General features: G+C 38.3%; 1 protein-coding gene across 1 annotated transcript in view; it reads left to right on the top strand.

Annotated features, from left to right (window-relative positions):
• Window positions 1-24,771, top strand: part of SCFD2 (sec1 family domain containing 2) — a 186,028-nt gene that overhangs the window by 48,336 nt on the left and 112,921 nt on the right. The window lies entirely within an intron of this gene.

The following is a 24,771-nucleotide window of genomic DNA, read 5'->3' on the forward strand; positions in this document are numbered from 1 at the left end:
ATGGTAACCTACATATTTATTCTTTTATAGCTGTGTCTAAGAAATTATATAAACAAAGGAGTAGGCATTAAAGGTGAAGCATATCAGTAATCTGAATTGGGTGACAGTTTTACATTTATATGAAATTTCAAGAAGATATTGATTCTGGCATTGCCCAGGATTGTTGTTGCTATCATTATCATGATCATGATCATGATCATGATCATTATCATTATATGCTTCTTGAGGTAACATGCTGAATCAAATGCAGAGAGGAGTTTGTTACTATGTAAGTGTAAAACGTGTTTGATTTTTTGAGTTGGAAATTCCACACACCAGGAGAGTGATGTTTCTCTTGTTCAAAACTGTCATCTAACCTCAGTTTTTCCCACCATCACATTTTTTATGGCATCCTGTCTGTGACCACAGTATTATTTACATACCATTTTCTATCACATTTGGATTGCTCTCAGGAAATTAAGAGTTAGTGGTATTTTGAACTTTATCCTACTAACCTTTGGAGATGTACCAAACAAAGGAGGAGCTTTTTCTAAGAACCTAGTAAAGCTAATTTCTGTTGAAGTTCACAGAAAGCTCAAAACTTTTCTTCCTGTACTATTTATTGTTTTAAACATCTTCTGAAACCCTAACAAGAGGCATGTCTTGATGAGTAAACTCCCAATGAAGTTAATGAGTCAGCTTTAAATGAGTGAAAACCAGATACCTCTGTAAAAATCAGATGTCTGGAACAACCAACCAATTTGATTCTCCTCATCATCTCTGGCAGCAGGGTACAGTCCCTGGTCCTTCAAGAAGAATATGCCCATACTTCATTTCATAGCTTTGTAGTCAATGGCTTCCTGCAAAGTTTGGAAAGCAAAAAATTGTGAAACTTAGTAGCAAGCTCTTGTCTAAATTCACTTTCAAAACTATTGTCTCTTGGTAAGGCTGAAGTATTTTGGAGTATCATAGGCAACTTTATTTATTAAAAAAAGGAAGAACACCTCAGGTAAAAGAACTCATTCTAGCCATTCTATAGTTTTTCTGTAGAGGATGGGACTGACAGCCCATAGTCCCCTTCTCTCTCCCACAGTGAGTCATGTCACATAGCTCTTCTCAGAGGCTGGCTAAGTTCCATCTTAAAACCAGTTCAGCTTTAGAATTAAAATAAAGCTGCAAGCTCAGCATTGTTTTCACAACAACAGACAGCTGCCTATATAAAAGCAATGCAGTAAATCAGCAGAGAATGGGAAAACAGAGGTAAGGAGCAACCAAACTACATATTTCATGAAAAAGAAATGTTTAACAAGCACTCTCATAATCGTAGGTGGCTTTGGATTATACCCTCTGCCTTCCACCATCATATTAAGGTAAACTGTGTTAGCCAAAGCAAACTTTCTAGGCTAGCATTTCTAACTGTTCCTGAAGCACATACTTGTTTTCAGTAGTTCAAGCAACTGTTATTTTGAATTATACAGACTATTTTGAAGACAAAATCTGACATGCATTATCTGCTTCTGAGTGCATGGCCTGTCTTTGCACTGTTTACAGGGGTATGTAGGGAGAGCAAAGTGTTGAGACCCAGAAGACATTAGAGATATTTTTATTTTAAAAAAATCATCCAGAGCATTACTTTGTGAATGGTTGGTACATAGCACACTGCACTAAATTTGGTGCTGTGATACTTTATTTCAGCAGTACTACTGAGAAATTCTTTAGCATATTTCTTATGTTTCATATAGTTTAAAATAATAAATCTTAAAGAATCTTCAATAAAAAGTACTTGTTTCAACATGAAAGCAGTATTGTTTCTACTGTATATTGGAACAACATTGAAGATAACTGTTTGTAAAAGATCTACTGGGACTAATATTGTTAGATTCTGACAATGTAGGAATTCTAGATTTTCTGCTGATGGATGAATGTCAGATTCCAGCTGATGCTAAAGGAGATAATGCAGTAAAAACAGTTGATGTTAGAATCTCAGATTTCCCAAAAAAAGAAATCTGCACAGTGCTGGAATTTTTGTTGTTACTGGATCTCTCTGATGGCTCTCATGATTCTCTGATGAATCTAGTTTGTGCTTTTCAGAAAAAAAAACCACATTGTTAATAAGAAACCTTTTGTCTAACTATTACACTGAATAACCTTTTTTGGTTTTTTCTTTTTCTCTCTGCTCCTTGATTTATCCTTTTCAATTGCAAGTACTCAGTTTAAAAAATGGTCTGCTAGAGGTCAAAACAGCCCACTTTACTATTTTTTCATAACTAAAATCTCTACATTTTTCCAGACTTATGTTGGCTCATTAAATTTTTTACATCTGCATCAAGGAAGTTTGATTTTGACTGAAGGTCTGCTAAAAGTGCAGCTGCATACTTAGCACAGTGCTGTTTTCTTCTTTACTGGGATGGATAAGTAGTTTGAGAGTGAAATTAGATTTCAATGGAATCATAGTGTTGACCTCAAAGGAAAGAGGATGATGATCTAAGAGTAATGCATCAAAGTGATTCATTTTGTCAATCAAAGGTTTTCTCTGTGTTTTACTGCTCTACCTCTGCACATGATAGAGCTTTCATTACTGAGGAGTTTTAAATACTGTGTGAATTGAAACAGCTTGTCCTATTTACCTAGGAGATATCCTACCCCATTGCATTTTTCTTCTCTTGAGATCCTCTTTCTATTTTTTCTCATTCTAACCATCCATAAAACGGATAAATGGGAAAGGGAAAAGAGACCAAATGCTGCACCATTTACACTGCCTGTAACTCTCCAGTATTCCTCATGTGACTGCCTTGTTTCCCTGCAAGCGAAGATTTAGTATTTAGGGAGGTAACAAAGAAAGAGTGTTGCCACTCCATACTTTTTAGCTATATTCCCTCTTCCTCTAAAATGTGTGTCTTTATGGGGAGAGGATTTAAACCTCTGAGTTAAAGGACTTAAGCCTTTTGCATTTTCCGAGCTCTGCCACGCTAGCTGGTCCTTTTCTTGGGCCTATGAAATACAAAAGCACAGGAGGAGCTCTCTCCAGAGTAAACAAAATGTGACACTGTGAGAGAAAAAAACCTTGCTTTTTTAAGATATACTACTCATATATTTACTGAGCAGGGATTTTTGCCTCCAAATTCAGTTTAAAAGTACCCAGCAGATAGTGTGAATAGGACCATAATGTGCCCCAAGGGAAAATGTCTTTCCTCTTTGCATGGCTCTACTCTAAAATTGCTGAGGTTGGGTGCTACCTCTTAGAATTTGCTGAATCCTTCTGGCATAACTTATTCTCAAGATTTAAGAGTAAAGTACTTGTCATACTGAGTAGAAGTCTTATTTTATTAACCCCCACCATTTAAATTCCAAGATTAGGATTTTTTTCAGTGACCCTTCCCAAAAGAGGAAGCTGTCTTTCTTCTTTAGGATGAGGACATTCCCTTCTTTTTTAAGGTATCTGGGGTAAACTTCCTTCTAAAACTGCAAATGTACCAGCACTGTTGTATTAGAATAGCTGAATTGACAAAAATAAGTGTATCTGAAAGATTATTAAATTCATTGCTATTATAGTGTTGGAGAGGGAAATCTTGCTTCTTGAGATTTTTTGTGCCACAAAGTTTTTGCACCAGCTGTCCAACATTTCACAATTTTCTGGGAAATTAGACAGCTTCAGCATTGATGTAAAAACCATGATGCTACCATTGGATCTCAGAACTGTCAAAATTTTGTTTTGTGATGCTTATTAATGTCACATAATCTCAAGAGTAATTTGAATTAAATTCATAATAAAGGATAGTATAAAAACCCACAAACCAAACAAATTCACAAAATCAATCCATAACCAAAAATTGTTAACACTTTCACAGTTTCATCCTATAGATCAGTGGATATAACTACCTTTATGATGCCTATCTGACTAAAAGTCCTTTCAGCTACCATAAAAAAGAGAACATTAATATTTTAGCAAAAGCAACTGGAATTTTTAGTCACTCTTAGTAGTAATACAAGTAGGTCAAGTACTTTGGTGGTGGAAGCTGTGTACATACACTTAGGTGGAGAGCTCTTGACAGTACAGTATTTTCATGTTTAAAATTCCAAGTACTAATTAGTACTAATTTGGTGCTGTAAAATTGTTTTATTGTTTTCCTTGGTGTCTTGAGAAACAGAAAGTATAAACATGTTTTTAACGAAACAGAGACTTAATGCCAGATGTCATTCCAATGTGTTTATTTTCCTTTTGGCAGAAAGTGGTTATTAGTTTAATAAATTACATCATTCTCTTATGAATATTAGCGTTCAAATTCGGGAAAAAAAAGAAGTGGAAAAATCACAATACTGCTGAGTATTTTATATTGTAGTTAATGTTTTAGTAGCAAGATTTAATAGCTAGGGTGTTAGTAACCATGTCATCCTGTGCTGTGATTCTTTACCATTTTTACAAATGTAAGGTACACAACTCATTACTTAATCAAGGGTGACATTATTATTTATTTGCACATAATAGGTTAGGCGTTCCTCACACATACATGCCTGCACAGAAACCTTTGCCAGTACATTTGGAAACTCTTAAGACAGCTTACAAATTTTCCCTGCCTAGAACTCAATGTAGTTTTTAGACTCCTCAGCTTTTCTACAGTATACAGTAGTCACTAGGTAACATTTATTGACTCTAAACTGGTGTATACCAAGAGCTTAAGCATGGGCTTTGGTCTGCTCAAGCAAGCAGTTTACTAGAAAGAAGTGAGAAAATAGAAAAGCTTTTGTAGTTCTTGTTCTTGCTCTGCAAGAATAATTAATGTCAGCTGTTGAGAGACCTTCTACAAAGACTAGATTAGGATCAGTGACATTCCTTGTTGTTATTATTTATATTGCTTTTTCTATGTGTAATTTATAATTACATAGCTCAGCTCAGTGCAATAAATTATCTTTCTGGTGGCCTACAATGCTGATCAGTTAATCTCTTCAGAAGTGATATTCCAACAGTATTTGGAAAGAACCATAGTGTTAGCTGCCCACAATTAGAGATTTTACATTTTAAAAATAAATCTTGAAATTAGCTCAGTTACTTTTCAACATAAAGCTACATATGGAATGAATTGTCTTGGTGGGAGTCTTGCATGATACCATGGTGATTGCAAAGGTCATCCTCTGGAATTTGGTATCTTTGGATGAAATTGTAGTTTGGACACTGATACACATTCTGTCTTACACAACTAAACAATCAAATGTAATTTGTTGATTAAGTAAAAATAGTCATGTATCAATTACTTAAGCTTTCAAATTATTTACTGTTAGTTTTTATTTAGCCATCTGTTTGTTAGACTTATTGCATTTACACTGTAGTCAACTCCATTACATGCAAACCCATTTGGATTCTTCCTTTAACTTCTTAAGTTTTTATTCTACATGAACTTTATATTAAATTTCAGGGTCTTTCATAAAAACTGGTATATACAAACCCTGAAGTATCTTGACACCTGTCTCACATGGTCTCAATTCCTTTTGCTTGTTCAGTGCCTCTTATGCTCATGCTACCTTGTTTTTAACTGGAATTCAGATGTGTTTATGTGTTTCTTAAACATTTCTATAAAGCAGAGCCCTAAATTGCTGGAGACATCTTGGTACTACAGCAATAGAGGTGAAAGAGTGAACTAAGTTAGAGGAACTGATGAGTTCTTTTCAGAGTGTTTGGTTTTGTGTCACCATCTATGACACTCCATAGAGAAGGAGCTTGTTGGCTATAATCCATATTCCATGGGCTTAGGGAGCTTAGTTATGGTCATTTCCCAGTTTGACATGCCAGGATTAAGGCATTCCAAGTGGTTCTGCTCAGAAAGAAAGATATGTATGTGCATATATATACACATATAAATTATTTTATTCTATATGTATATGTAGCATTCTTCTTGTTAAAATAGTTTCCTGTATGTAGAATGCTCTTGCTCAGACTACTTTGAAAGTACAAATAAGATACAGTTAACAATTGTTTTAACATTAAATAAATCCCTATGCAGAGCTATCGCCCTGCCTGTCACTTGCCATTCTCTCTCCTCTGTGACTTTCCTCCTTAAAATGTAACATTAACTCCTTACTTTCTGAAAGAGTTGATGTTAACTGTGCCAAAAGGTGGGTGCCCACAATCCCTCCCAGTATATGTAGAGGAATAGTGAGGAGGCTCAGTATTAATAATATTGAATAAATCATCATTTATTCTTTGACTGATGATTGTGCTCCAAGAGGCAAAGCTTCTGTTGCATGTATTCCCTGTAAGTCCTTGCTTTGCTCTACACAGTGCTCCAGTGATGAGTTGCCTACTACCTGGATGCAGGATCTGGTTTCCAGTGTCTGCTTCTTAAGGAGATTGGTACCACCCTCACAAAAAAAAAATTGTCTAGCTTCTTTCTGGTTTTACTTCTACAGGATAGGCTGTCATACATGAAATATGTTTTTAAAAGCACTTTTCCTACATGGCAATTGTCTCCAATAGCCTGGACAAATGTCATGGCTTATTAACCCACAGAAAAATGGCATGCATTATTTTGGATCCGACAAAGTGGAGGAGTCAAGAACTCTTGGCAGCAGCATCTTTTATATTGGAAGGCAGGGACTTGTAAGCAGTGCCTTTTAAGATGTTGCTTTGTGGTCACAGGTAAGCAGTATGAGACTGCAGATTCCTTTAGTTCATCTTTTTGCCTCTTAACTACAGAAATCCCATTAGCAATGCCCATTCATCAGCCTCCTGATAGACAAGTTAATTATCAAGGCTTTGCTGAATACTGAATCAAGTGTGTTTTTGTGGTGTTAAGTCTCTGCTAATAAGCTCATCAATTTGATGTTAGTTGAGTGTTACTGGCAGGCAAAGTCATATATGAATAGAGATGGGGAAGTAGACAGCTCCATTTGAATTCTAGCATTTTATTTTATTTCAATTTCATTCACTATGCTATTCATAGTTATTTGATAAAAATACTTGTTTGGCGTACTTTTTTTTAATGCTTTCAGTCAAAATGGTTCACCCAGCTTGTCATAGGCTAGGTAGGAAAGGCAAGGGGTTTTTCTTGAGATATGTAGGATTTCTTAGCTAATAATTGCAATTGGATATTGCCCCCTTTTTAAAGCCAGACTGTGTTTACCTTTGGATTTTTTGTGCTTTCACTAATTATACTGTAGTCTTAAAGGAAATGAGCATTGCCTTATTTTTACAGCCCCTGTGTCCTCCCTCCCAACAGATACTGTTGTAATAATAATGAAGTCAACACCACAAAGCACAGTGTATAGTGAGAACTTTATTCATAGGAACTGCTTATCATAGGGTTTCTTAGCTCAAAGGCAATAATCACCTATCAAATCTCTTATCTGCAAACCAGTTTGATAGTGCCAGCACTGTATATGTGGGTTTGAGTGTGATTATATTAGTCTGTCACTTTGGTTTTCCTTCCTTTGTAGGATATACTTGATTATTTCCTACAGACTAGCAAGAAGAAAGCAGAGAAACAACACAGTTGAAAGCTAGTGGAAAACTTTACTGTGGGCAATATCCAAAATTAACAGTGGGGCTGCCACTGTTTGTCTCCCCACGTTAATGAGTCCTATTAACTTTCAACAGGCCCCCCACACTTCTTGGGTCAGATATTTCCAAGTACATGGATCATGCATAGACATAGAAGATCCTTTTCAGCAGGAAAACAAGTATATTCTTTAATTTGATTTTGCTTATTTGATGAAAAACAAGGTGGTGTTAATTTTCTGAGCTTTCAGGCCAGCTAAGATCAGGGTGGTCTAGGACTTAACTTCTTTTTCTGACTTAAGATTTTGTCTTTTATGTGGTGAAGTGGAACTGGCAGTGTGTTGGAGAACTCACAATACTGTTGTTTTCAATGAAAACCCCTCTGCCAAAGGAAGCTACACAAAAAGACACTAGTACACAACAAGCTGATTGTGGCTGGTCTAGCTGTGGAGCCATGGTAGATTTTTTTCATTATAAATTATAACATAATTGTTTGTATATGTATAGACTTGCTTGCTATTGTTTGCTCATTTCCAGCAAAGAAGGCAGGCTCAGCTCTCCTTCTCTACGTTAGAAAAGCAAGTCATGTTTGAAAGCAGCATGCTGATTTCGCCAGCAAAAAACTATTGGGATTTTACCTTTGCAGTAGGTAATGGACAATCATTTTTAAAATCAAATCTGGCTTGCCACTGCCTGTGTAGTACTTACTGCCAAGCATGAGTTTTCCTGGGAAATGAAAAGAGGTTTTCCTCTAGGGGTTGTCTTTCTTTAGGTTTTCTCCAGTTCATATCTCTTCAGCTACCAGTTACCTTACATTGCCATGAGGTTTCTTTAGGCACTCTCACTGTCTAAAAAGATGCCTCTTCAGAGGCCTCCCTATTTCACTCCATGGCACCATATTAGAGTAGAAGAGCATCAAAGTCAGCATACCATGGACCTGACAAAAGTGCATTTAACAAGACTGTAATAAGACTGCTTGATTCTCATTTGTATCCCACCTTCCTCCAAAAAGCAGAAGGAAGTATTTGCTCCATACTAGAAATTACCTGCATTTCCTATTCTGAAGCTTCTGTAGCATTGTAGTCTCTGTTTACTCTTTTGTCTATTTAATAAAAATGCTTTGTTAAATAAAAATGTGGTAGGCATGGGAGAAAAAATTAAATTTCCTCTGGATGTTTCCCCTGCACCACCTCATCCCAGATTGTTTGCCTTTGTGTGCCTTTAAAACAAATAGCATGTTGTTCTGTGAGGGTTCTGTAATTTAAAGTATGGTGTTGCCTGCAGAAATGAAGGGTACTGTGCACACGTAAAACTTGTATGGTATTTTCTAATGAAATATGACAGCCCATTTGTGCAGCTGTGTCTAATAAGGCATGAATACATTTAACTGCTGTTTATGTCCTCACACTATTTGTTTGAAGTACAGAAATGCTGTACATTCACATTAAGCAATTCAGTGTAGAAATCTAATTGTATTGTATTGATGGGAAGTATTTCATGATTTTGTAGCAGGTTAAAACATATGGTTATAGTTACAATAAATAAATTACTTGGTCCATAAACCATTGCCATTCAGCACAACTGTCAGGTTGATGTAGGTTTATTCTTCAGGAAAATAAAATGTAGATAACAGATAAGTAATAAATTATAATCTGAGTCTCTGGGGAAGGGAAAAGTTTCAAATTCTTTTTAACAAGGGCACTTGGAAGAGAAGAGGAGAAGGTAATGTGCCAGAGACAAGAAACTCTCCAAACATGACGTAATTCTATTCATCAGTTGTTCTTCTATATTTCTTCCCTACCCATCCTCAAGTCTAGGGAAAATGAGGTAGCTGCTAAGCCATAGGCAGCAAAGGATTCAGGCATGTTTCATAGTTGCATCTGATTTACTCTTGCATAGATAGTACTGTTGCCTTTTCTGAACAGAGCAGAAATATTCTTCTCTGATAAAAAATAATGAATGGAGCAGAAATGTTCTTCTCTGATAAAAAATAAGGAGCATTTTCTTTCAGGTTTTAAAAAAATTTGTCTCTGGCATTATCTGAATTTCTTAACCCAGTATTCTTCTGCAGCACAGAAACAGAGATAAGACAGTTGAGTTTGGGAAGATATAGACACTGTATTAAGCTACCTGTAACTATTAATAGCTGTAGATATTAAATGTATCTGCTCAGAATATTGTTTTCCAGTAACAGTATCAGAGTGTGGTTAACATAAAGGCTCCCTGAGGAAGACTGGCACAGATCCTCAACTGACTTTTCATTAACATATATTTTAATTATGGCTTTGGTGTCCCTGGTGACCAGGCTCTCACTGGCATGATTTTTTTTAAGTTCTGTTTGGTTTTGAAAGTATATTTTTAAAAATCCTTCATTCTTACATCTGTTTTAACAGATATGGTTATGAAAAAAACTCTGCAAGTCTCTGCTTACATCCCAAACAAATAATATTTAAGAAGCTAAAGTTCTTGGTATCATGTACCACTAGTTAAAGTTCATTATCTCTACTGCACAGTAGCCTCAGCTGGACATAACTCTTCTGATTGTAACTATATGATTCATAGGGAGAAATGTCAAAATATATGTTCTTGTACAAAAAAAAAAAAAAAGAAAAAAAAAGAAAAGAAAAAAAAAAAAAGAAGTGAAAAGCTCTCTTAGCTTTCTCACTTTATTTGACTATCCTGCTTCTCTCTGTGTAGGTTTATCCCCAGACTCTCTTTTCTGACCAGGTTATTTAATTTCTGGAATTCCACAAAAAAAATACTCAATGCTCAACAAGTCAGTACACAACATTCAAGTTGAAACATCTGAATTTCACAGTTCTGGAGAGCCTCTAGAGCAACTCAGCACCTTCTGTGTACCTTATCTACTGTTTCTCCAAGCTTGTCTTGGTGAGACCTTGGCTTCTGCCACAGCTGTAGGAAATCTGTGCTTTTTCTCTATCCTGTGGAAGAAAAGGCTGTTTGAGAAGCTACCTACTGTAGGAGAGAAATGGTTCACATTCATCTTCTCATTGCCTCCACAGAGATGACAGCAGCTGCACAAGGACACACGGTGCTGCTGCTGCAAGGCAGTCTCACTCACTGGCATAGGCCAAGTCTGGCTTTGCATGCTGGTTTAGTTTCATCTGCAGAGTAGAGGTCGAATGTACTGAAGACATATGTGCCCATATTTAATTTGTAGGGGTCTGACTGCAAGCATTGGCAACAAATGTATAGATTGGGAAGCCACCATGTGTTTTAGGGGAAGTCTGTTAACAGCTTGCAAAAATTCAATGTTTTGCTTTGGGTTCTGATTTCATACAATTTTTGAGCACATGGAATGAAATTTTTTCTCTGTATGAATTCACCCATGTAAGATTATCAGTTTGAACTTCAAATATCAGCATCTGCAAATGGTTTTGTTGCCTCTGTGAAATTAATTGTTTCCTAGCCTATCACTGTGTGCATATGTGTTTTATCCATAGCCTGAGCAAGATCTCCTTCAGAAATGATCGCTAGCAAAAAATGAATTGTTTCTTTAGTATCTGATGGGTAGACTTAGAGTAGTAAAGATAAGCATGGAGTGGTGTGCCTCTTCTCATTATATTTCCCTTCTGTAAGTCAAAAGAGGAGATATAGTTTTAAGACATCACTGAAGCACTCTTGCCTGGCACTAATTTTCTTATCATTTTCCTGCATGTGTTATTCATAGGAGTTTTATTTTCATAAAATGCATAGAGGCAGAGGAAAGCTTTAAATCTTTTAAAATCTTCTAAATCTATCTCTTAATTGTTTTCAGTAAGTAATGGCACAGGAATGGAATTTCTTTATGTAAAAATACAAAAGCTAGATGCTGTCTCACATAGGGAGAAACATATTTCAAGCAGATGGGCTTTCAAATGAGGATGAAAACAGCAACTCATGGATGACCAGGTTACAGGTTTTTCTGTCCTGAAGAACTAAAAATAATTTACATATTTTTGTTTTTAAAACATTTGCATGTCATCTTGGTGTGATTACTGGCACATGTTGTATTGATTCAACTTTATTGTCACATTATTCTTTCACATTCAAGGGTCACATGTGCTCCACATCTGGTGAACATTGAAAAGCCTTTTGAAAAGCATCACCATGTTTTTGTTCTTAGAAATGCTTGTGACAAATATCACAGTCTTGCATCTGCTTCTGCTATTGGTTGCAAACAGGATGCACTAGGCTGTGCCTACTGTCCAGTTACAAAACCACGAAGGATAGCATCATACATTTCCTGTTAGCTGAAGTGATTAACTGCTTGGCTATTGGTCCTTGTTCCTTGCACTAGAATGACTGATAGGAATGAACTTTTTTATAGCGATTCATACTAAAATATAATCTTGCTTTTAAGCAGAGCATGCTCTAAAACCCACTAGCCTAGTATTCAATGTGAAGAGTCTCCAAGAAGTTACTACTTACAACATTCTGGAAAAAAAAAAAAGTTGAATGTTTTCTGATAGATCTGCCAGTGCAGTTCTGTTTGGTACATTGCTCAGTGCATTCTGTAGTGTGGCTGCATGACAATTTAGCACGCTTCATGACAATGACGCTGCATTTATGGTGAACATCTGACAGTGAGACGTACACTCACTGTGAACTCCATCTGTTTAGAATGTACATTTTCCATACCAAACCAGTTGCACGCAAAGAAGATTGCAGTGTGCTTTTGGCACATTATTTATTATGTAGGGCAAAGTTAGACACCATGATTAGCATCTTCTTGTGTTTCACCCTTAGGTGCATATTATATAAAATCTCATTTGGAGATACCTAAAACCAAACCTGAAACATGTTTAGTTGGGCTTAGAATGAAGGAGAAAATATTCTCTTGACTCAATAATGACCTTCATTTCTCTTTTGGGACTTGACTTCTGACACAGAGTGAAGGCCAAAATAAAACCCAGACTGAATGAGGGCCCTGACTGAAACCTGCTTTTAATTAAGCCTTGTAAAGAAGCTTTTCTGCTAAAACTCTCAGGTTGAAGAGTTCATGCAAAAAAACCTCCCTGTGGCTTATGAACAGCCAAAGTGGGGACATTCAAACATACATTTTTGAATAGTTTAATCCAGAAAAAATGCAAGTGAGAAAGTCCATATTATTTCTTTAATGCAGTTTCTATCAGATCACTGCTTCTCCAGTTATTTTATTTTTTCATTGTTCTGTGTGTTTCAGTTAAAACTTAATGCTGCTACAAGATGTTTTGATATTAACAAAAATGAAAATGAAATTGTTTTGGTTTCCTTTTTTCCTAATTGCACATAAATCTGGCCCAGTTCAGCTGGACACAGTTACAGCATGCTAGACATGTAATACACATTTCAAATCAGAATCCTTGTGCCAAGGCAAAGGTCAAAGTAATTTTCTTGTTTGTTTGTTTTTAAAGGGATTAAATGAATGTAGTTTTACCACAAGGAAACTGACATCGTCCATTGCTCACTTACGGCTTTGAAGTCCACATTTTAATGGGAGAGGACAATCCTGTCTGGACCAGTGGCAGGGATAATTTCAGAAGTAAAGGCTGTGTGTTTTCTGTGCAAAATGATGCTCTTTGTGCAAGATGTCTGCTAGATCACTTACACTATCAACCCCAGACAAGAGCTTATACCACATTAAAATAAAGCTGTGGCTTCAGTGACAGGCTGTAAACAAAAGGGGTGGGATACAGTTAATGGCAGCAGTATAGTGCTAAAGAAAAATAAATAATTCCCTTTTACTTGCAACTGGCAAATGCCCAAATGCTGAAACATCATCAATCATCCTTGATGACTAGATGAGATCATAAACTGAATGAGGAAAAATAAAGTTGAATTTAACTTAAATTGTGATTGGCACAGTAAAAATTAACTTTCACCCTAAAAAATGTTTTCTTCTTCCAAAACATTTCTAATTGCCACCCTTCCCAACTTTTCCCCACCCACTGCAGAAGTTCCAAGTGCTCCTCAGTCCTGGTAATGTCAGCCTTCCATGTCTGTTTCAGCGTGTGCTTTTAGGTTTTTTTTGTTGAGAAGCAAGCTGCTTTTGCATTTCTTCCAAAAAAACATCTTAAGTGCAGTCTTTATATAAATACTGAACATCATGTTACTCATAACCTCATAATTCACCAGTCTAGCAGCTGAATAATGTAGCAGGCATAGAAGACTGAGAAGCAAAGGATGTTATACAGACCAGGAGAGTAATTCTGACAAAAATCTGTTGGGGAAAAACTTCCTGAGCAAAATACATCGAGTTTCTTTTTCAGTTCTTCACACATTACAGTTTATTGTGAACAAAATACACACTCAAGGGAACAGCTATGTAGTGTCAGGAAAATTGACTTGGTATTTTAATTTTTACAGCTGTTTGTGTTTTGCACCATGATTTTTTAAAAGTATCTATATCATATCCCTGGAAAGAGTTGTTTGTTCTTCATGAGTGGATGGCTTTAAATATAAATAATTTAAAGTTCTGGAAAGTTTGAGACTTAGTAGAAATAATACTAAAATTCCACCAATAGTGTGAAGCCCTGACATTGGATCTGGCAGACTACAACATTATTTAAAAGATAAAGCAGTGTATCACAAATATTGCAGCCCGGCAATGATCATTACTGATTTTTTGAAAAACATCAGATGAGAGACTGGAAAAATCAGTTTGTCACTGATTTTGATAAGTAATAAGCAAGGAAATGTTGTAGTTTTAGACCATTGGTTTAAAGGCATTGTTGCATTCTGGCTATTCATGGCACATACCAAGTAAATTGAGAATATCAGTCTCATTCCTAGGGGTCTAATTGATGCCAAATTGGCAGAGATTGAGTGGTATGGGAGCTCAGGCTACCCCTAACCTCCTGAGCTTTTGCATACTTACTTTATCAGTGGTGTAGATAAGGCTTTTGCTTCACCATGCTGTCAATCTGGTCTTTGCTCTAAGATGAAAACTTTGAATTTAATTATGTAGCATGGACTTGGGTTCAGCCCTCTCCTGTGATATCAGATGTGTAAAGGTCTGATGGTAATTAGTGTGTATTACTTGTGAGAGTTGGGAACAAAAAATGTGAGCAATCTTTTTGATATATACACTGAGACTGGATTTTCCCTCTTAATAAAAAAAAAAAGGCATAAATGCTGACTTAGAATTGCTCTGATTATGTTGTGTTAAAATGGTGGATCAGTCATGCTGTTTGTTTGTTTATTTATTTGCATAATAAGATTTGGGGTGGAAATCCATTCTAGACTGAGTTAAAATTCTGCCAGCATATGATGATTCCACGTTATTTTATGTGGAGAGAACTGTAAACTGAGAACTTGTGATTTTGAAGGAATGTCTTTCAAAGGCTCACTGATCATTGCAGCTTGGAGGGATGCAGCCAAAATAGTATTTTAACTTTTTTTCCCCCTGTTATACATGTAATTTTTTTTGTCTGTGTTGGCAGGAGGCTTAGTTTGTGGATAGATGTTTATCCTTTACATGATCACGTTCATATAATCATTCTTGCCAGAAAGTGGAAACATAAGTACAGAGGATTTTGAGACACCCAGAGTAGCTTTTGTGGACGTGGAAGATTTAACAGTAGTTGGTAGGGCTGTCTCAGTGGCCAGTGTAGGAGCATTTGGATGTGAGAACTGTGGGCTTTGTGGCAGTGCTCTGCTGCTGTCAGGAGAGGGAAACATGACTGACACACACCAGGGCCACATGGCCCTTCTAGGGCCACAGTGTCTTTTGAAAGGACCAATAGTAAAGGTTAATTGTAACACATTGTTCTGGAGTATTTTGTTTCAGTTTTGCTTTACTGAAGCTACCACATACATTCCTTGAGTGGTTTGATATAGACATTTAATAACCTTGTCTTCTCAATTCATGGTATAGTTAGATGAGATAGGTGGCTAGTGAAACGTGTGACCTAATTCAAGACTGAGAACTGGTGGACTCCAAGTCTCAGTTATTTTGCAGTTGGCTCAGTGTTTGCTAGCCTGTGCTGAAAGGAGCTAAGAAAAAAAGGATTGTGCTGGTTCCAAGGAGAACTTCTTATAGCTGAAAGCTGAGTCAGCTCTTGCAAAACCCATTGATACCTCAGTCTCAGGATAAAGAGTGAGTTTGGAACTTCCCAGGATTCCCAATGTTTTTCAAATCAAGAAATTTTACCCATTTTTTTGCCATTGCCATTAGCAAAGTTGCCTTTGCTGTGTGATTTCTACATTCCTACCTGCAGCATCAGAGCCTGTTCTGAATTTTGTGGCCATGGCACTAAATATTCCACATTTAATCACACTCTTTGCTGAAACAGCATGAAATACTGGCTTTTGGAGGTTACCCTTGCTCTTTTCATGATGTTTGGGTTATTATTGGTCATTTGACTGTTGATCAGTTACCTACTAGTTATTCTCAGGCTAAATGGTTTTTTTTGCTTTTAGTGCAAATTTTCTGTTGCCCTGTGCCTGAGAATTTTAATAGCTTCACACCAAAAGTTGGTAGATCCATCTATTGAAGGATTAGGGTATGCTCTGGAAGATTAGTAACAAGAATAACCTTCAGACATCCTCCATGAATTCAGCACTTCAGTTTAGTACAAAACACTGTCGTTCCTGTAGTAATCTAGAACTTTAGCAATCTGGTTTTTGGTAAAATCAGTAAGAATTAGTAACAGAGATTTCAGATTTTTTTCCTGACAATAATTTTTTCTTTTAGTAACAGCAAATATGTATTTTTCATGTCCTTCACTTTACCCACGTGTACTAAAAGGTTGCAAGTTTTAAATTATCACTAAACTAGTAAAACAATCATTCTTATTCTTCAATGATCCTCTGGGAATCTGGTACCAGAAATAAAGATTCCAGGAGCCAGCTCTCCTGCAGGAATGAGGAATTCTGATTACTTGTTTCAGAGTATTTGTCCACCCCGTGGACTGGTTCGAGGGTCAAGATCTGGCAAAGACATTTCACTCCCAAGGGAAGTAGAAGCTATTGAGGCCAGTGGGTAAAATTAAGTAGCTTCATTTTTATTTTCTAATGCTTCTGCCGAGGATCATCTAAGCCCTCACAAAAGTTGTGCTAAATAAAAGGAAACTGTTGCACTTTAAGTATACATTTGCCTTTAGTGGCTAATGGAACATTCACATCATCTTTCATTTTGGACATGAAGTATAGCAACTTCTGGTTTTTCTTCAAGGAATTTGGTTTGTCGGGGAAACATCTGGTTTATGTAAATGAGCAGGGAACTCGATACGCGAGAAGATGATTGCAAAATAGCATCTACGTGGTCTCTGCATCAGTCATTCAGTTACCTTTTGCAAAAATAAACAGCTATTACATCTGTAATTGCTGTCCCTTTTTCAGTGTGCCGTGTTAATGAACATGTTTTGCTCCTGTGAATTTAAAACAAATTAAAAAAAAAAATTACACAGAGAGAGAGAGAGAGCTAAGCAGCATGTCCGCAGCAGAAAGGACGTAGCAGGATTTTGCTGCTGCTGGGATGCGGCTGCAGGAGCCGAGCCCAGCCCGGATCAGTTTGCCAGGCGGCGGCTCCGCGCCCGCCGCGCTCCAACAGCGCCACCTGCAGGCCGCGCCTGTGGCCGGGGCGCTCGGGCCGCGCCGCCGGGAGCGCCCGGTGCCGCCGGGAGCCTGACGGCTGTCCGGCCGTGGGGGCTGTCCGGCCGTGAGCCGTCCGGCCTTGAGGGCTGTTCCCCCGCGGGGACTCTCCGGCCGTGAGGGCTGTCCAGCCGTGGGGGCTATCCGGCCGTGAGGGCTGTCCCCCCGTGAGGCCTGTCCGGCCGTGGGGACTGTCCAGCCGTGGGGACTCTCCGGCCGTGGAGGCTGTCTTTCTGTGGGGCCTGTTCCCCCGTGGGTCTATCCCCCCATGAGGTCTGTCCCCCCGTGGGGGCTGTGCCCCGTGGGTCTCTCTCGCCATGGGGCCTGTCTCCCCGTGGGGCCTGTCCCGCCATGGGGGCTGTTCCCCCGTGAGGGCTGTCCCGCCATGGGGGCTATGCCGCCGTGAGGGCTGCCCCGGCATGGGGGCTATGCCTCTATCCCGCTGTTTCGCCTTCCTCGTCGCAGAGCCCTGCCCGCGCTCCTCCCGCGTGTCGGGCTGCGGGTCTGCGCGCCGGCCTCCTTGCACACCAGCGGAGAGGTCCGCGCACTTCTCTTTGCTCTTCTGCATAAAGCGAGCTAGAAATTCGCCTTTATGAATTGAAACACAGAGAAACAGTTCTTGTGTTAAAGTTTAATTATTCTTAGTTCAGCTTTGCTCCGTCTCGGCCATGTTTTATTAAAATTATTTTGGTGGCGTTTCTCTTCCATGTTTTCTGATGTGGAAAAACAAGTCGAAACCCACTTATCACATGAATCATTGTTAAAATCAGCAGTAGTCCTCTGTGTAAAATCTGCCAGTAAAAGCCGGGAGGATGGGGATTAAACCTGGAGCACATTAAATTAGTTCCAGTCTATCCCAAGCAGGCCCTGCATTGCTTGCTTAGGCAGGCAAAACGGAAACAGGCAGTTTATAACGAGGCTGGTTTAAAAACCGTGGGGTTCATTTGAAAATGATTTATATCTCTCACTTATATAAACATTACAAACGTGGGCTGCAAGCAGGAGGCAAATCTTTATCAAAATCTCTTTAAGAACTTTTTCATTGTGAAGAAAATGGACAGCGTGTACTCTTGTTTGAAGATTCTCCAATATCTGTACGCTGATCTCTTCTCAATGCTCTTGGTAATTAAAATATGACTCAGGGTAGAACAGAGAGACCACCAAGCAGTAGTTTGCTAGGGTCTGACAGAAGTGGCCATGACTGAGGTGGCAGAGGGATGTTATTTGGAGGCGGGAGAAGAGATTGTTCTGAGACTAGTTTAGGATTTTTGTAGTAGTTATAAAAAAAGAAAGGTGAAATTTTAAATAGAAGCAACTGTGTATACATTTATCTTCACCCACCCCCTTCCCATGATGCTTTTCTTACACAGTAGCAGAGACATTTTGTGGGCTATGTGATCTTTTCTAGGGCCTCCAGCACTTTCTGTTGGGAAGATCAAAATGCTTGCTCCACGAAAACTAGAAATAGTCTGGGATGTGAGGGTCCCAGGTGATGACTGGAGTGCTAACTCACATGGTAACATTTCTGGGTAATTTAATTGTGATGATGATGTTTTGAAAAGTTTACTCCTACTTTTAGAAGGAGTAAACATACATTAGTGCAGTAAAAAAAATTATTTTTAGTAATAACACAGTTATTTCTAGCTGTTGCAATACCATTTTACTGCATTTAGGGTACATTATAAGAGTTGTTCAGATCCTGGATTTAACAGAAAGTGCTTTTCATATTTCATTTTGATGTTAATAAACAGTGTCTAAAAGAGCTTTGTAATACTAGTCTGCCTTCCAAAATATGATCCAAGGCTCAGATAAATGATTTAAAGTATTGTGTGCATTACAATATATAACAAAGGTACTCTGGATTCTCTCATCAAACTAGGGTGTCTCAGACCTCCTTTTTTTTTGCTGCAGTGGTGTCTCCATACAGCGTATCACTTAGGACCCAGAAGTCTGATTGTCATGTCCTGAGAGCATACTGACAGATGGCTTGTTAGAAAAGTGGAGTGCTGTGGAGTGATTTTAGAATTTTCTAGTAGTACTTTAAGAAGAAATTTGGATTTTTCTGCTGTTATAGTAGTATGAGTATGCTGCGATGGTAAAGGTTGGAAGCACTCCCTTCCTGAAGTGTGGGGAGCCAGATAAGAAGGAAAGAAATTATATCAAAATGCTGTATTTTCTCTTTTTAAGACCTGTGCAAGAGAGATACACTGACATACCCATACTGGCTTTTGTAGAAAGAAGCCAGTTGATGGTGAGCTCCATCTTGTGACACCTTGATGGCTATTGAAGCTTCACTCTAAATAGGTTACAGAGGACTCAAGTCTGCCTCCGTTGTGTTGGCATCAGTGTACCATGGCTCATAATGTACATGGGGGCTGTAAAGGGACCTCTTAACTACACTAAATGTTTTTTCTCATGTCCAGGCCTCAGCATCAGGCTATCAGAGCACTCAAATTAGTGTTTGGTAGCATGGGAAGCTACCACTGCTTACAGGCATAGAAAGGCAAGAAGGGCACATTTGGACTTGGAGCTGAGCATTGGTCTCTAGAGGATCAGTCTAGTGCTGACCACTGGGCCAGGAGTCCTTTCTTTGGCTACTAAAAATCATAACAGGTAACTAACTGGAAAACACCTTGGAACCTCACCTTCTAGCATATACAGCTGAATTTGTGGGGTTTTTCTTTCTTTATTGGATAGGTTTGGGACTTTTTTTATATTGAATATAGTAACCATCTTTTGTTGCCTGTTAATGGAGTCTGAATTGTGCTGTATTTCAGGACATGTTGATACTCTCCTAAAATAATTTTTTAAAATGTAGTTAACATTAAAGTAGCTTAAGCCAGATCTAGTCTTATCATCTTTAAAGCAGAGTATTTTTTTTTCCAAGTTAAAATGAGGTGGAATATACATTTGCCTACCTCTTTAGAGTGAAACTTGGAACATAAATGCTTTCTGCATGAAACAACTAGGAAATACATATGAAAAAAACTGAAAACTTCTGAAGTCCTTAAATGTTTGGAATGGCATGCATGATTTAAGTGGTTTTAGATATTGGGACCAGATGTCCTGTGCTCCAGTGGTCTCCCTTTGTGCAAATGGGATTTCATGAAGGATAGCTATGCTGACTCAGGCGTTTGGTTGAGTGGGAGGGAAATCCCAGGCGGACAGAAAATGGGATGGTTTTTCTAGTTGTAGCTCACGCTGGACAAGTGGATGGGGAGGAGGTGTGGCAGGAGCAATCCCCGGCACATGGCCAGGATGCCCTCACATGGCCCTTGCAGCTGGCACTGGGAAAGCAGTCCGACATCTTTTCCATCCAGAGCAAGGGCCAGCAGCAAAACCCCTGCCAGTGCCACCCAGCTGGCCTGGCTCCATGTGGGGATGATGGGAATGGTGAAAGGAACCAAAAGAGGAGAGGACTTGCCACATGCCAACCAAAGGAAGGACATGTGGGCCAAGAGGCAAAGAACATCATGTCATGACTGACAAGCAGGTGTTGCATGTACTCTCTAATAACAAGCATCCTAAAAATTCACATACCCACACCAGCCCTGGCTGTGCAGTCTGCTCACCACTGCAGGTGAATACCAGCACAGAAGATTCCTGCCCAGCTAGGGAGCTGAAGAAACAGTTTGTAGGTGGTTGAGTTAAATTGTGCTTGAAAAGAGAACTGCTAGCTTCTAGAGCAGGAAAGCACTTCCAAGATGGAATGAGAAGATTAAAAGAGTGGGATTTCAATAGTGTTTCACCATAATTGTCATTTTGCCTATGCTTGTACTTCACTTGATGTTTAATATTATATACATGCTGAGTAGTTGTTGCTGCAGTTCACACATTTATAGGGGAAAAAATGTCCTTTTCTTTGGAGTATCATTGTTCTGCCACCTGCTGTTCTCTGAAAGATGATTAGTTTTTCATGGTACTAAAAAACTGGACAGGAAAATTAAAGGTTTAACCTGTTACATTTCATAGGATGGAGTGAGATACGGTTCTATAATTAACTTTCTTTCATTTTGTCCAACCTTAGGAGAAAAAAAATGTCCTTTCATTTGCAAATCAGGCTACAGTGAGCATCCTCCAGTGAGGATGTTCTGTGAATGAAAGATTCCTTCCACACACAAAAATGAGCCAGGCATTTTTAAGTTAAAAACTTATACATATGACATCTGCCTTTAATCACCATGAAAGCCTGAATCCTGCTTGAAGCGTGGTGAGCCTTGTACAAGGGCTAGAAATGCCAGTACTCTATTGTGATAACATTTACTGTACTGATTAACAGCCGTGGTGCTTTGCAGCAGAACAATAATCTGCCTTTTGTGTCTTTGTGTTGCCATTGTGTCTCCTTCCTGTGGTTCCAGCTGGGGCTGGGGCTGTGGACAGAGCAGTGGGATCTCCTCTGCAAACCTCCCATGTCCATATATTTTTATGTATTATGTCTGTCTATCTGCAAACCAAGGTCTAAAATATTTCAAATACAATGCAAAACATTTTCAAATTAGCTACTGCTTAAATTTCTAGAACAACATGATCTGGTACCTAGTCTCAGACAACCATCTCATGCAAGTTGGTGTTTTAAATGTCTTTCAAGTTTCTTGACATCAAGGAGTTTCAGTCACTATTACTTTGGTAAATTCCAACAGTTTTTGTTTTAGTGTAGATTGTCTTAGTGGTAGATTTTCACCAAGTTTCTTTAATCTCAGGGATACTGCAAAATGGGGTATGTTCTGCTCAAAACAGTACCCCTATTCATCATATTTTATGTAAAAGTATGATCTCTAAGTATCACTAAAAAATACCAGGTGTACATTTGGCCCAACCTTAGTTGAAATCATTATTTGAGTGATGCTTTGGTGCAAACTGGCATTGTGGCAATGTATGATTGATATCCTGGTTGTCTGTTAATATCAAGCTTCTAGGGACAGAAGTTGACTGGATTTATTTTTAAAAGTTTGATGGTAAGATAACACACTTAAACACAGAAAGCTAGAAAACAAATGTCTTTCAGATGGACCCAAACAGTCATGCAGGCTCCAAATTCCTTTTGTTTTTCACTTGATATGACTGGTTTTGCCTTTTTACCCTCATTTTTACCCCAGCCCTCATTTTTCATTTCTGGTACCAGTGTCCACCGTGGTCTGACCCATCACAAATGTCTGGAGATTTTCCTGCAGCTCTGAGGAGTTTCTGGAACATTTGATGGTAGATTCACATAGGACTGAAGGAGGAGGCATAAAATGAAGATTTGAGAGAAAAGAGATTATAGAAAAGGCAAGAATTTTCCTGTGAAGGAAAAGAAGAAGATGGGCTTGTTTTGACTGTTAGTCTCATTTTATGACTCACTGCTTACAGCCTTTACAGCATGTATTGCTTTCATCCTTTCTGCTGTTTCTGAAGTATTTTTCCCTCACAGTTCCCAATTCCTTTCACTGCAATCAAGAACCGTGCTAACAGTTTGTAGTTCTACTCACCAGATGTATTTAATGTACAATATTCTATTCCATGAGACCACTGAGTCTGTGCTTTCTGCTTGTTTTCTGCCCTTTCACCCTCAAAAGTCTTTGTAAAATGTGCACACCACTTGGAACATCCTCACCAACTTGAGAACTGGAAAAATCATAGTTTCAACTTCTCTCATTCCTCATGTGCCTTTCTTCACTAGATTCAAGAGCTGTCTCTTCTGTCCAAAGAGACACATAAATTGTTATTCTTCCTTTTGGTAAGGAATTGTCTCCCACTATGAAATTCACCCTTTCAATTGTTTTGTAACTCCTTTCAATGTTATCTCTAGTTTTTCACATCCTCTTAGAAATACGGACTCTAAGACTCAGCACGATATATAGGAATTAATCCTGACACTGCCACATGCTTTAGTAAACCTGCTTTCCTACTTCTGTGCCATGGATACTGTCTTTTATAGTGACATTGGTCCTTTTGCCTCAGCCTTGATGTAAGTATGTTTATTATGGATTGGATCAAAAATGCAGCTGAGCTAGTTTGTTTAACAAAAAAAAGTTCACTTCTGCTCAAAACCAGCTGCCTACAGAAGATTAAGAGAAGAGGACAAGGTTATATGATATTCTCCCTGTTCCAACCATTATGAGTTCTGTAACAGTTGTCGTTTCTGTGTATTTACTGATATTTGAAGGAATTTTTTTGCCCTGTGAGATTTCCCATCATCTTTGCGAGCACAAGTAAGAATTTAGCAGCACAACAACATTTGGCAAGAAGTTCCACATCTGAGCAAATTGCATGAGGAAATACCTCCATTTAATTTGCTCTTTAAACTGGCTCCTTTCCAGCTTTGTATATTGCCTCTTTCTTGTTGTGATGAGACAGAGTGAGCAATCATTTCCTACCTGCCTTCCAGGTCCACTCATGATTTTTTAGACCTTTTCTCTCAACTGGGTCGTCTATTTTTCTAACCTGAATGATTACAGCTAGTCTTCTAAGCAGGAATTCAATAATTTTCTTTGTCCTGAGCATCTCCCAAATCATTTTCAGTACACATCTGTTGGGACAGAATCCCCTCCTTCTGCAGACATGATCTATTGAATGACCAAATTGGTTATACTATATTTTTCATGATTTATACCCCTTTTATTTGTTTTCTAACCCTCTGGATTCTTTTCCCTTGCTTTGTAGTGGTTGAATGTTTTCCCATTGTTTCCCTCGAAATTGATGAAGTTTAACCTCATAGCATACTATGTTATCCCTGTGCCCAGGGATTTTCTCAGTTTTGAACCCCTACCATGTTCTAGCAATTTTCTCAATATTCTAAGACTTACAGAAACAAACAGCTTCAAAAGCCATACACAAAAGATCCTGACATGCAGAGCACCAAGATCTTTTTCTGATACAGGTTTTATCTTGGCTGTGCCTGTATTCCTTTTTCATTCTGCTGACACTGTTTTTACTGTGCTGATTCATGTTTTTACCAAGCATGTCTGTAGAAGCTATCACAGCTAAAAGCTTTGACTGAGTAGGTTGGAGGTATTCCCTTTTTAACCTGCTGATGAGTCTCTCATGTCAGACATGAGTGATTTAAGTAAAATTCTCCTTATCCTTGCAGAGATTCGTCTAATAAAATCCAGACTTATAAAATACCCTTTTTTTCAGTACATTGTTGCTGCTGTGCCCCCATGAACCATTAAAATATCTTAACACAGCTGTACATGTCGATGATTTCCACAGAGAGAGGGAAAAATTGGACCATACCATGTAATGATACATTGCCCAACAGCATCACTCACTGCAATGAGGTGATTTTGGTGCTGTGGAGGAAGAGATATCAGTGGGCATTTGAATTTTCTTAAAATATCTAAGTCTTGCAGTACTGACATAGTGACAGAATCTGCTTGTTGTAGCAGCAGGAACAGAAATAACTGAAGAAGTTGTAAGATTAAAAAGAAGAAATTGTCAAGCAACTGTGGTCCTCAGTGAAGACAGGAGAAATGTGTTAAGAAGAAATCTTACTTATGTTGTTCAAAATATAGTTTCTTTTATGTCCTAAGGATATTAGTTAAAGAAAAATACTGGAATATACTACTTTGGCTGTGGGATCCAGATAAAATCCAATTGCTTAGGTCATGATCATAGGCTAGGGAGTTATTGGCAGAAAGAACTGTCCTGGGCTTTGCTTTTGTTTTTGTTTTAGAAATGATAGGGCTTGAAGAGCCTGTTTTAAATACTTGTGTTGTTATCACATATTAGCTGTTAAGTGTCAATGC

This window comes from Ammospiza caudacuta, chromosome 4 (genome assembly GCF_027887145.1).
Source record: "Ammospiza caudacuta isolate bAmmCau1 chromosome 4, bAmmCau1.pri, whole genome shotgun sequence".
NCBI classification, from domain to species: domain Eukaryota; kingdom Metazoa; phylum Chordata; class Aves; order Passeriformes; family Passerellidae; genus Ammospiza; species Ammospiza caudacuta.